The sequence below is a fragment of the Equus caballus genome, chromosome 3 (genome assembly GCF_041296265.1).
Source record: "Equus caballus isolate H_3958 breed thoroughbred chromosome 3, TB-T2T, whole genome shotgun sequence".
NCBI lineage: Eukaryota > Metazoa > Chordata > Mammalia > Perissodactyla > Equidae > Equus > Equus caballus.
In genome coordinates this window covers 105,858,651-105,871,676 of record NC_091686.1, presented here as the reverse complement: position 1 = coordinate 105,871,676, position 13,026 = coordinate 105,858,651, and the positions used below count along the sequence as shown (strand labels likewise).

The 13,026-nt window shown below is 44.4% G+C and overlaps 1 protein-coding gene across 6 annotated transcripts in view; it reads right to left on the bottom strand.

Moving 5' to 3' along the window:
• Nucleotides 1-13,026, bottom strand: part of CCDC149 (coiled-coil domain containing 149) — a 100,338-nt gene that overhangs the window by 70,886 nt on the left and 16,426 nt on the right. The window contains exon 1 of one of the 6 annotated variants that reach the window (XM_023638286.2): nucleotides 12,159-12,182. The exons of the other annotated variants lie outside the window; for them this stretch is intronic. The gene's annotated coding sequence lies outside the window, so the exon portion shown is untranslated. Of the gene's footprint in view, nucleotides 1-12,158; nucleotides 12,183-13,026 lie in introns of those variants that run through there. 6 annotated transcript variants of the gene reach the window in all.

The window sequence follows — 13,026 nt, the reverse complement described above, 5'->3', positions numbered from 1 at the left end:
TTGTGGAAGCATGTGTTGCTATGGAGGTACCATAAGAGCAAAACAGGCCGGAGCGTGGAGCCAACACAGGCAGACAACTGCCCTGGAGAGTCATTTGGGTCCACAGAGAAATCTGCATGATCCAGAAATAAACTTTTGTGGTGTTAAGGTACAGAAATTGGAGGGAGGTGTTTATTACTGGAGCATTCCTTATCCCATCGTGACTAACACAGTGCATACAAAAGACCGCAAGGGTAGGGAGACTGGTGGAGCTCACATGTGCCCCTGGTACGGCCATCACAGTGACAAAGAGGATTAATATTATCAATATTATTATTACTATTAACAACAACAAAAAATAAAGTTTTGTGACAAATGCTTTCTAGGTACGACCTCCTTTAATCCTCAAAACAGCACAATGAGCTTACCGTGTCATTATCACTCACATTTTCTAAATGAGAAAGTGAAACAGAGTTTACCTAAGGCGCCAAGGGATTGGCAGAGCCAGAATTTGAACTCAGATCTTTGTAGAGCTAAGCCTGTGAAATCCCAATTGCTGACAAACTAAGCACTCTGTACAAAAAAAAAAAAAAGCCAGAATATTCATGGAGTCAGTTACTGCATTGAGTTGGCATTCTCAGCACAAGGAAGCTAAGAAGGGGCAATTTTGAATTTGGCTATTTTTCAGACCTAGAACAAATAGGTAAAATCATTATATCTTCACTCCCCCCTCCCCAAAACTAGTGGGCCTGCAGCTTCTTTCCTCAGAAACAAGGCCTGAGGGAAGAAGGAAAAAACTAAAGGGATCCACAAGAATCTCTGCCCTCTGCTGCTTGTGAGGGAGCCAAGTGGAAGCAATAAGGTTTCCATCCATTATAAGGAGATAAAACTAAAGGGCTATTTTCTCCACAGCAGCCCAGTGGTAACAGTTTTCTAGAAGCTGTAGTTGGTCTCGATCATTCATTCAACAAATATTTCTGGGTGCCTTATATGTGTTAGTCACTGAGCCAAGCATTGATCTCCTAAAGGGAGAAATGGTCCTGCTGATTTTGAAAAGGAAAAACATGATACCTGGATAACAAAATTTTATTTCCACAATCCCTTATGGGATTTTCTGACACCCCAAACATCTGAAAACTGAAAACGTGTTCACTGCCCTTCCTCACTTCAGCTGATGTGAGGGTTTTTATGGTCATTATACCACTGGGTGTGAATATTCATACACTGCTGAGGACAGATCAATGTGTTTGATTACCGGCTGCTGCCCACAACTCTACTGGGGATGATACATAAAATAGAGTACGCTTATCATATTTCCTTTCAGATGCAAAAAAAATCTGAAACACATCTGGGGCTCAAGGATCTTGGAGAGGGAACCTGACTTTTATTTGAAAGTCACCCTTGCAAATATCTACATAGTCTTGATGATGTATGTGCGACTAAAATCAAACCTTTTTTAAATAATCACTGCCAAAACCTAAGCATTTATTAGATTTCAACTTCCTCGTATAGGCCAAGAAAAACTGAAAGTACGTTACACACGGTAAACATTTAAACATTCAAGCTGCCGTATTGCTAGGTGCCTATTCCCATAGCCTCCAGATCTCTCTATTCTTTAGAATTAACATTGCATGCTGAGCTGGGGTAAACCTCACAGATAAGCCAAGCGGCTTGCCCATCTGCAAAGAACAAGGTTCCCAGCTGGCAGCATATTCCGTAACGGTGTTTTCCAAACTGTGGGCCACAATACACTAGTCTTACCGGCAAAATCAATTCAGTTGCAACCCTCAATGTCTTAAAAAAAAAAAGATACAGAATAGAACAGAAAATATCAGTATGCATCCCACACAGTAAAGGTAAGTACTGTTTCATGAAACTTTGCTTTTTGACTATGTGTGCAGGAATAGACACACATAGATGCATACTTTCACACTTTTATTGTGGACTGCCATTTTAAAAGCTTGAAAACCACTATTCTATGATAAGCCACTCTACACATTTATTCATTCATTCAAACAATATTTAGTGAAAATCACCAATAGAGGCAAGAGTAGGGCCGGGGGGTGGGTGTTGGGCCGGGAGGAAAAGCTACGCAGGGGAGATGATGCTTGAAATGAGTTTGGAAAGATGACTAGGTACAAAAGGCACCTGAATAAAGGTCATTATGTAAAGGAAATAATTAGCCAGTTCTTTGGGATTGAGGCACAACTCTGATTAATTAATACTCGGCTCTGCCCACCTCACTGAGCTGACTGTGAGCTTGAGGTGAGAGGTGCTGTGCTAAAAGGCTCTGTGAACTTTCTAAAAAATATTATTACTAGTTTTGGGTGAGGAAGATAGACCCTGAGCTAACGTCTGTTGCCAATCATCCTCTTTTTACTTGACGAAGATAGTCCCTGAGCTCACATCTGTGACAGTCTTCCTCTATTTTGTATGTGGGACGCCACCACAGCATGGCTTGATGAGTGGTGTGTAGGTCCGTGCCTGGGATCCAAACCCCTGAACCCTAGGCCATTGAGGCAGAGCATGCAAACCCAACCACTATGCCACTGGGCTGGCCCCAAAGGTATAATTTTTATAGCTTTTAAAGCTAACAAAACACTTTCACAGGCAATCTCTCATTTGATAGTCAACACTATGTGAGAAGTATGACAAAAACAGTCCCATTTTACGGACAAAACAGCTGACATTAAGTGTCTTTCCCAAGGTCACATAACTAACAATTGTCAGCTAAGACTAGGGCTCTTCACTACAAATTCCAGGTTCTTTTTAGTCTTCTACGTTGGTACCAAATAAATTATGAGCAGTTCCACATATTACCTCTCTCTGGTCAAACCACATTTTTAACAGACACGATCAGAGATAACTGTGTAGCTGAAAGCAGTGCATTTGAATTACTAGTATTCCGAGGCCCTATTTGGAAGACAGGCAGCCCTCCTGGGACCTTTTCAACCATATTGCATGGCGAGTGGCGGAGGGGCAAGAGGCCACCCATAGATCTGCTCCGGGATCAGCCACCTTCACATCATCAAGAGCCCCGCCTAAGCAGGGTGTGGGACAACAGGCGGTACACCACCCTGGGGTCCTCGCCAGCTGAATTGCAGGCATGAGATACTTTATTTTTCAAAGAGCACTTGCACACATAGTTGTGTAAATTGTGACCAGGCCCTAGCCCTCTTCTGTTCCTCAACTCTAATCCTACCCCGACCTCCCCTCCTGCCCCCATCAGGGCGACCACATTCAGGCCAAGGGCTTTCACGTCATCTCCGCTGATTTCACCCAAATCGACATTGCCAGTGGAGACCTCTCAGCTGCACTTCTTACTCTGCCATCCACCTGTGCACCTCCATCGGAACACCTGAGAAGTGTCTTAAACTGAACCCTGGATAACCCTCGAACCCGCGCTTTCTCAAATCTTCCTGGTTCATAAATAGCACACGCCATGTTTGGTTTTCTCTGGAAGCCTTGGAGTCATCCCTGCCTCTTTTTCTCTCCCAGCCCTCATTGAATCCATCAGCAAATCCTATGGGTGCGACCCTCACAAGACATACTGAATCTGAAAACTTCTCACCCAGTTCCACACTATCACACTCATTCAAACCACCATCACCTCTTGCTTGGACTGTGGCTTTAACCTCCTGCTTCTACTCAGCTATAGTTTATTTTCCACGTAGTAATGAGAAAGATGCTTTTTAGATGAAAGCTGATGGAGACAAGTAGTGGCTCAAAATCCCCCATGGCCTCCCATCACATTTAAACCAAAATCCAAAGTCCTTCCACTCACCCTTGCTCACTGCTCTTTGCCCTCACTGGCCTCCTTGCTAGTCTTTGACCACTCCAACCTCAGGGCCTTTGCACTGCTATTCCTCCTGCTTGAATTATGTGGCTTGTTCCCTGGCTTCATTCGAATCTCTGTTGTAATGTCTCCCCCTCAGGAAGCTTGTCCCCATCTGCCACTACCCAGCCTCTCAATCCCCTTATACTGCATTACTTTCCTTCATAGCACTTATCACCTGACCCTGAGTTATATAACTAATTATTGGTCTATTTTCAACATCTCTCTCTCTCCATGGCAGCAAGGACTTTGCTTTTTCATTCCAGATCCCCAGCACTAAGAACAATGCATGGTACGTAGCTGGTGCTCAACATGTATATATAATGAATGAGAAAACTTCATCCATTATCTTACTACAGATTCAACATACCTGTGACACATGTGGTATTATACCCATTTTACAGGGTCTCAAGCTCACAGCTGGTGAAGACCTCAGGAATCATCTAAGCCAGGCCCCTCGTTCTACAGATGAGGAAGCCAGGACTCAGAAAGGTACCCTGACTTATCCAAGGCTGGCTAGCAGGACCCAGAGCTAAAACCTGAACTGAGGCTTCTTCTCATTTCAAGTTCAGCACTCTCTCTGCACCGCCAAATGAAGGCACACACTCCCGGCTGGGGAGACATAGTCCCTATAAACTTAGAAAGGTGCCTGGTACTTCTTTTATAGCAATAATAATAATTATTATAATAAAATAGATGATAAGTATCCTGATCATCACTCACTAATAATTACTAACTAAAATATGCTTAAATGCTATAAAGGGATACAAACAAAGCTCCCAAAACACAGAGAAAAACAGTTCAGAGTAATGGTTGAGAGCATGGCAGAAGGAGCCGGGACGCATGAGTTCAAATCTCAGCTTTGCCACTCACTAGCTAGGTGATCAACTACTTAGCCTCTCATGCCTCAGTTTCCCCATTTGTTACATGGGTAGAATTGTAGTAGCTTCATAGGGCTGCTGTGAGAAATAAAAGAATTAGTATATGTAAAACATTTAAAATAGCAAGCACCGTGTGCGTGGTTATTATTATTACTCCTATTTTTATCTCCAGGAGAATGATCACTCAGAGAAGGTATTCAAAGAGGTGGAGGAAGATGTGAACATTTGAAATGGATCCCGAAGAACAGGTAGCGGGATTCGTTTTGTCTGGGGATAGATGATGTTGTGACAGGTCGTGGTGATGGAAAAACAACACACCCGGCAGGGAAACAGCCACAGCAAAGCACAAAAGACATACTGTTAGAATAGTGAGCAGGCTGCGCTGGGCTGGCTTCGGGGGCAGGGTGGGAATAAAAGCTGCGTGAGATGAAGCTGGAAAGAGAGATGGATGGTGTCCAGGTCAGAAAAGGCCTAGAAGTGGCGCTGAGGAGTTCAGATTTTATTCTGCCAGCAAGCAGGAGCCCCGAGGGTCTCTGAATAGGGGAGTGACATTAAGAGTCCTTTTAGGAAGACAATTTCATCCTGACATCACGTGGCGTAAATTATCTTGGACTATTCAGCTTGAGTAGAATTTGTTGCCAAGCTCACAGGGAGGGGAAGGCAGTTGGGGTTCAGGGCCCACTTTGCAGACACACCTCTGGATCCTGCTGTTTAATCTGATCTGTCAGGCTTACAAAGACTACACTGGCTTTGCTCTTTCTTAATGTGGGGTCTGTTATCACCTTGTCTAACACAATACTGTTAGGCAGGATGCTACCAGGCAACCAGACGCACGCATGGGTTTAGCCTCAGCCACGGCAGCCGGTATCAGGATCACATCCATGGGGGGGGGGGTCACGTGGCTGCCCAACCGCACCATCAAGGGCTGAGCTGAGCAGGGCAAACCACAGCAAAATGTCCCACGTTCTGGTTACTTGGGTGGGGCCAAGGGATGCACACTTGGTTCTCCTTATGCCTCCATTTTCTGCTTTTGATTCTGGTGTAATTCTGGTTGTCAAGTTCATATGCTGTATAGGGGCTGGGGATATTTGCTTTCCTCCCTACCCTAGAAAAGAAGGGTTTTGGTTTGTTTTCAGGAGAGAGGAAGGAGAAAACAAATTAGTATTTTTTGAATGTCTACTATGTGCCAGGCACTGTTGGGAATAATAATAAGAAGAAGACTTCTATTTGATTGTAATAGTAAGTGTAGCAGCCACTATTTAGTGAACATTACCATTCTCCAAATTGTGCTAAATGCTCTACTTGAAACATCACATTTAATCCATATGGGCACCTATGAAGTAAGTTATTTGATTAGCCCCATTGTAGAAATGAGGATGCTGAAGCTCAAAGAGGCCAATTTATCCTTCATCACCAAGATAAAAAGTGGCAGGGCCAGACTGTTCTCTGCATACATCGATTAGGACCCTTTGGTTGTAAGCAACAGTTACCACACTCTAACATAGGAATGTATCGGAAGGATACTGGCACTCGGCATCGGCAGGAAGACAGAGAAGTGGACTTAAAAAGAGTAGGCAGTGAGGCGACTCTGGAGTCTGGGGGAAGGACCAGGAACCACCAGGTTTCAGTGCAAAAAAGGTCAGTTAGAGACCACCAAACAGAGTAGAAGTGAAAGCGCTTATGTTTCAGTTTTCGTCTCTCTGTCAAGAGTGTCTCCCACTGACCTAGAGCAGTTCCTGTGCCATCCTTCGCCCAGGGGAGGACGGGACACCTGTCTGCTATCCCTCCAGACTGGATGCAGTGATAACGCCCTCCAAACTAGGGTGCTGTTGACAAAGAGAAATAAATGCTGGGGAGTAAGAAAAAAACAAATGTTCACCTGACTAACCGAGGTAGAATCCATTCTACTGAGCTTATTTCTCAACCGGGCTCAGGATCCCCTTCTAGTGGTTTGTGAACAGAGGTTGAAAAAGAAATGGCTGCCATTTAATAACAATTCCTTCTATTGTCATTAACTTCTGAGCCTGTGCACAAAAATACACACACGGGGGTGAGGTGTACATGGATACAGCGGGGTACATACCTACCAACTGGAGAAAGGAAAAAAACACACACCAAGCATCCTGGGTAATCAGTGAAATGTGAATGGAATAAACTTGGTAAAATATGCCCAGTTTTTGGCATGTATACTAGATATCATGAAATATTTTTATTATCCTCTCAAAAACAGATTTCTTTTGAATTGCATTTCATTTATACTTTTAAAGCAGAGGTCATAACACATTTGTTGATGTTCATTCATGCCCACACACAAACACCACAAAGGTAGCCTTATGCTTATCATCTTAAGAACCCAAACACACAGTTTCCACCGCTGAGTGGCTTTTATCTACCCATTTACTGTTATCTGCAATAAAGCAAGTCATAATTGCTACATGGAAGATCATAATAATTAAATGACTATCTGACATACTACATTACTATTTGGATGGCTTTATAGCCAGATAACTGCTGGGAGAGATGAAGGTAGCTGGGGTGTCAGGGAGGGGCCCTCTCCGCCAGGTGACCCTCTCCATCAACAATGACTCACGGTCCTTGGTGACTTTTACAGATGGGATCAAGCTAGTTCTCATTAGCCGCTGCAAGAACATGGCCTGCTAATTCTGAAAGGCTTCTCAGTGTGATGATAAACACAGGTGGCTGAAGGGTTCATGTTTAGGAATAATTTAGAAACTTCTCAACTGCTGACTCACTCTCCCTGCAGAGGTATTTCCTCCTCTGGTCTCCCCTCTACCTTCTACTGTCACTGCCCTCTTCCTACTCCATCCAGGAATACTTCCGTTCCCATCCAATAAGCAGCTTTAGGGAAACAGCGTTCAACCATCAACATAACTTCTCTATCCTCAAATAAGCCACTCCCTTCACTCCCAGAAGCCCTACTTTGCCCTGCCCAGTGACCTCTGGCCATGACAGCCTTCTCTTCTCCCTCTACCTGTCTAGTCCAGGCATCAGTCCCTTTGAAAACCATAAATCACGTCCTGCCACTCTTCTTTCAAAAATATCTTTTTTAAGGAGACCGGCAAACAAGAGCCCAACAAAATCTGGCCACAATGCACCTCTCTGACTTTTCCTACCCACCACGCTTCCATCAGCCCCTCCTACTGCACCCCCATGCTCACCGTCCCTCACCCCTCTCTTTTTTTGTCTGTCCTGGACCCAGCTCACAAGTCCCTGTCTGGGAAGCCCCTGGCCACTCCCTGGGCAGAGTAAGAGCTGGCTCCCCGTGGTTGCACAGCATTCTGGGTACCCCTTGATGAGAGCATCGCACTGCACCACAGCACCTGCCCACCTGTCCACCTCCCCACACCGAGGCCTCTTTGCTGCCGGGGTCTGACTCATTCACCTCTGCATCTCCTGAGCCGAGCACAGCTCCTGACCTGGAGTGAGTGCCCAAAGAGTATTTGAGAAATAAATGAATTTCAGTTCCCACTAAGCTGAAAAAATATATATGCATATATTATATATAATATGTATACTATACATTTATTTGTATATGTATTATAAATGTATACATGTAATATATATATTTTAGTAACATAGCCATCAATTTATTATTAAGCCTAAATCTCTAAATCCCATTTCAGTATCATGTTTAGAAAAAAAGTCCAGTTACGTAAACCACAGGGTAGCTCCTACAGAACTATCAAAGTGGCACTGGTATTGAACTTCATTTTCAGCACTTCTCTACATCACATGGGCATATACTCCCTTCACAGCCTTCATCCTTTGAAGTCCTGCAGATTCACCACTTGAGACAGGCATATGGGACTGTCACCTGGAGATACACGTATACTTAACCTCGCTAGACCGAGCTGGGCATCTACAGAGTAAAACGCCACGTGGGGCTAAGCACGCGCAGATGTGCATCGTGCTGAAGTCCTCCAGCCTGCGGCCGTCCCAGCCACGCACGGCTGACTCGCTGGCGCCCTTCCTGTCCGTGTCTGCACCCCAATCTCCAATGGTACAGTTCCCTCAGCATTTCCACAGCCGCCTTCTAACTCTGTGTTCACCTCTGTAATTTTTAGATAACATTTCAGCAATTTCAGGTTGGTAACTTAATGATCCTAATGCCATTCTCTAAGATGACTTTTTTTTTTTTTTATGATCTATCTTTCTCGGAGTCTCCAGGAGTCTCCAGGATTACTCACGACAGGCAAACTTTGATTATTTGGATGCCCCAGGGGATGTGCTGAAATTTAAGTTAAGTGAGATTTCAGGTAATTGGACGAGTTTATAATGTGAACTACAGTAGCTGGGGGGTATGTGAAATTCACTGACAGTCTTGGTTAACTGAAGTTTTGAATAACGAAGGTTTGCCTGAATATCTATTTCAATCCTTGCATGCCTGTTATTTCTCCTTTCCTCCCTCTCCCCACCGTCAGTCTGCACTCTCCAATGAGTGTGACCCTATTCTTTTCAGGCCTATAAAGATGAGGGGGAAATGCAAGGCTTTCCTTGTAGATTGGCTTTCCTTATAGTTGGCCATAAATGGGCTAGAAAATCCCTTCTCATTTGCTGAAGAGAGCACATATTTTTAAAAGTCATTGCTGCCAAGAGTGAATTTGCTCTCTCCCAGAGCTAGGCTGATCCGACCTTGCCTCGGGCTGAGATACTGATGGCGGGGCGTGCGATTCTGGTTTGTTTCAGGAATCAGGTGTTCAGGATGGGGCATTAAAATTACCCATGCATCTGAGGGTCTCCCTTTTCCATCCAGGTTGCCAGGAGCCTGAGATATGCTGCATACAGGTGACAGCCCATGTCACCAACACTCACGTATGCAATGACATATTATAAGACATAACAGTCACATGTGGAATATGATGGTAGATTCGCTGCTTACTTGATTATGTGATAATAATTCAATTCAGTTGCAGAGGGCTTTTCTGGTAGGCCGGGTAGTAGGAAAAAGCCAGCAAAGCATGGACAATGTTTTGGTCAAACTGTCTTTAAAAGCTGTAAAACTGCTGTGGCTCATCTTCCCTTGTCTCAAAAGAAACCATTAAAAGACCCTAAACCCCCACTATTGATGAGCTACAGCTCCCCTTGCACATCCATCAGCTCTCAGCTTCTCAGATCTGCCCCTGAACACCATGAGGCAGAGAGGACCACAGCACTGCTGCCACTTTATCACGAGGTTCTGAGAGGCTTAAGGGGTGGCATCTGCCAAACTAGAACTGATACCCTGGATTGTCCTTTAACAAAAGGGAACTTGGGAGATACAGAGACAAAGGCATCGCTAACAGAAGAACACGGCACCTGGGATTCACAGTGGAAGGTGGGTTTTCCTGCCATCACCTACTCTGGCCCCGCCCCCTCTCCATTTCAGTTTCCTCTTCTATAATGATGATGGGAATACCAGCCGTATTTTGGAGGCTACTGGGTGCCAGACACAATTCGGTATTTCCTGTATATAAATCACTAATCCTCGTCACAACCCAAAAGTTAGATGTTACGACCCCCTTTTACAGATGAAGAAATTGAGGCTCTAAGAGGCAGAAGAGAAAAAAAAAATCCTGCTGCTTGTAAGTGACAAAGGTGGGATTTGAACCCAGGCCTGCCCCAGGCCCTTTCTGCCACAGTGCCCTGCCTCTTTCACAGAAGAGTCATAAGGATTCTATAAGACAATGCATGTAAAAAGAAAAAGCACTCCATAAATTCTAAAGGCACCAATGTTATTAATTATCACAGTAATCCAAAGAACCCTGTCCTAATCAAAGAAAGGAAGCAATCTCCGTTTCTAAGTTTGTCAGCCGACCTTGCCTTTCTGAAAAATATTCTCCCCCTGCTGGGATGAATAGTTCCATAAGAGGGCCAAAGTGCTCAAGACAAGACTCAACTGAAGGTGGAGCATTTGTGGGACTGTTCCCCGTCTCCCATCGCTCTGACCCTTGAGTCAGATGCAGATGCTCTACAGCAAGGAGGTGTTCCAGCCCAGTCTGCCCCAAAAGGCAGTCATCTGCAGACTAGAGATCCTGAAATCAGCCAGGCAAATCCATCACCATTTTAATTATCCAAGGAAACAGAGCTCTTAGCACCATCTGCCAAGATTTCAACTAATCGTGATCATTACATCTCCCCCAGTGGTTCTCTCCGGATGAGAACCACGGAGTCATTGCTAAAGGGCCACTTGGGCTCAAATTTCCACCTACAGGATGAAGGTCTCCCCACCTGAAGCTTTGGCTGGGAGCTGTTTTTTCCCTCTCTTTACGCCTTGCTCATATTTTCCTGAGCACCGTTAATTCGCTCCCGTACTTCATCTTTGTTGTTCTCACTTTCTTTCCACCAACTCCAGACAGTACTGATCACTGAGAAATTTTCCTCAATAAGAACTGTCAGTTCAGAACTCAGTCCCACAGGGAAAAGTTAGGTGGAGATTCATTCTGGAACAGGAGTGGGTGTGCAATCCTGGTGATTCAAATCACTGGAGATTTCAGAGACCAGACTAAGTTGGAAATGCTTCTTAAGGCGAGGACTTTGTCCAGGTCTGTTTCTCTGGTTGGTAACTGTGCACATAGGTTGATTATGTTAGCAAAAGGCTCCTATGGCTGCTCTGAGTGAATTACGGCTTTCAGGGAAGATGGCAAAATCCTCACTGGCTACACATCACCAACAGACACAGGGCAACAGTGGCATAAATTTAATTGCTTTCCTTGACAGTCAGTTTGTCCACCACCACCACTATGTCTGTCATCATCATTCATCAGGAGAGCATTTAAATGACAATAAAATGGGTTATTCCAGGGGCCATCCTGGTGGCATAGTGGTTGGGTTCACAAGCTCCGCTTCTGAGGCCCAGGGCTCATGGTTTTGGATCCTGGGCGCAGACCTACACACCACTCATTGAGCCACGCTGTGGCAGGATCTCACGTACAAAGTGGAGGAAGATTGGCACAGATGTGAGCTCAGGGACAGTCTTCCTCAAGCGAAAAAGAGGAAGATTGGCAACAGATGTTAGCTCAGAGCCATCTTCCTCAACAAAACAACAACAACAAAAGGGTTATTCCAGTTTTCTCTTCTGCAAGTACAGAATTAAGACATGACACTTAAAAAATTCCTTGGAAAAAGGCACATAGACATCACTGATGGAGGTAATGTCAAAGTTTGGGCTCTTTCAGTAAAGCAAATTCAGTGATAATCAGGATCTAAAGAGAGAAGTGTCGAGACAAATTGCTAAATATGTGACCAGTCCCTCCAAAAGGAGACGAAATTTCACAGGCAGAGACCTAAAAGGATATGGAGGGCAGTGGATATCCCACTTAAGACCCTGAGCTTGGAGGTTAGACTATCCTGGATTCTAACCCCTGCGCGGCCACATCTAGCCAAATGACTTTGAGCAAAATCATCCATCTCTTGCTGAGCCTAAGACGCCTTATCTGTAAAATGGAGACCACGATTGTACCTACCTCATAGGGTTTGTGAAAGATTAAAGGAGAGAATGAAACAAGGTATTTAGCCCAGTAACTCGCACGTAACTGGCATTTACTGAGAGGTTATCTTTATCATCATCATCATCCATGATCATCATCTTCATGGATATCATCAGGACTGGCTGCTGTCCACACTGTATGGGAGGGTACAAAGACCAAAGTACTTAAAACAAGTCCTTGGGAAAGATCTACCAAGCCTGATGGGCCCAGATCCCAGATATGACCACAGAAGCATCAGTCAAAACACAGACGGCAGAGCCTCCTCTACCACTTACTGTGTGCCAGGCACTGTTCTGGGAACTTTACACACATTAGCCATTTGGTCCTCACAAGGAGGCCCTATGAGGTAGGGATTACTATGATCCCTCATATATAGTGAAAGTGCTGGCCAGCAAGATGGAAGAAGTGTCCTGTGGGACTTCTGGGAAGTTTCCTTAAAGGGAGGAGCACACCTTTTTTACATCATCCTACTTCTAGCAATATATTGGTCTACAAAATGGAAACTCACTTGGAATGGAGTAAACAGAAGGTGCCTGGATCCCAGACAAACTGTGAGCTGCCATATCAGCCCTGAACTGACTTCCTCCAAATTTATTGTACTTGAAAGAGAAATACAGAAAATTCTATCTTCTTGAAATCTCTGTTGCTTCTAGTATTACATTATGATTAATCCTAAATAATATACTGATACACCCAAACAACTGAAATTGAGGAAATATGGCACCTAGAATGTAAGAACGTAATCAAATTCATAATAGACCCCTATGTCACCATTGACAAGTGACATTGGCTATCCACAACACCAAAGTATATAAGTACTATATCAAGGTATTAAATAGAGTTT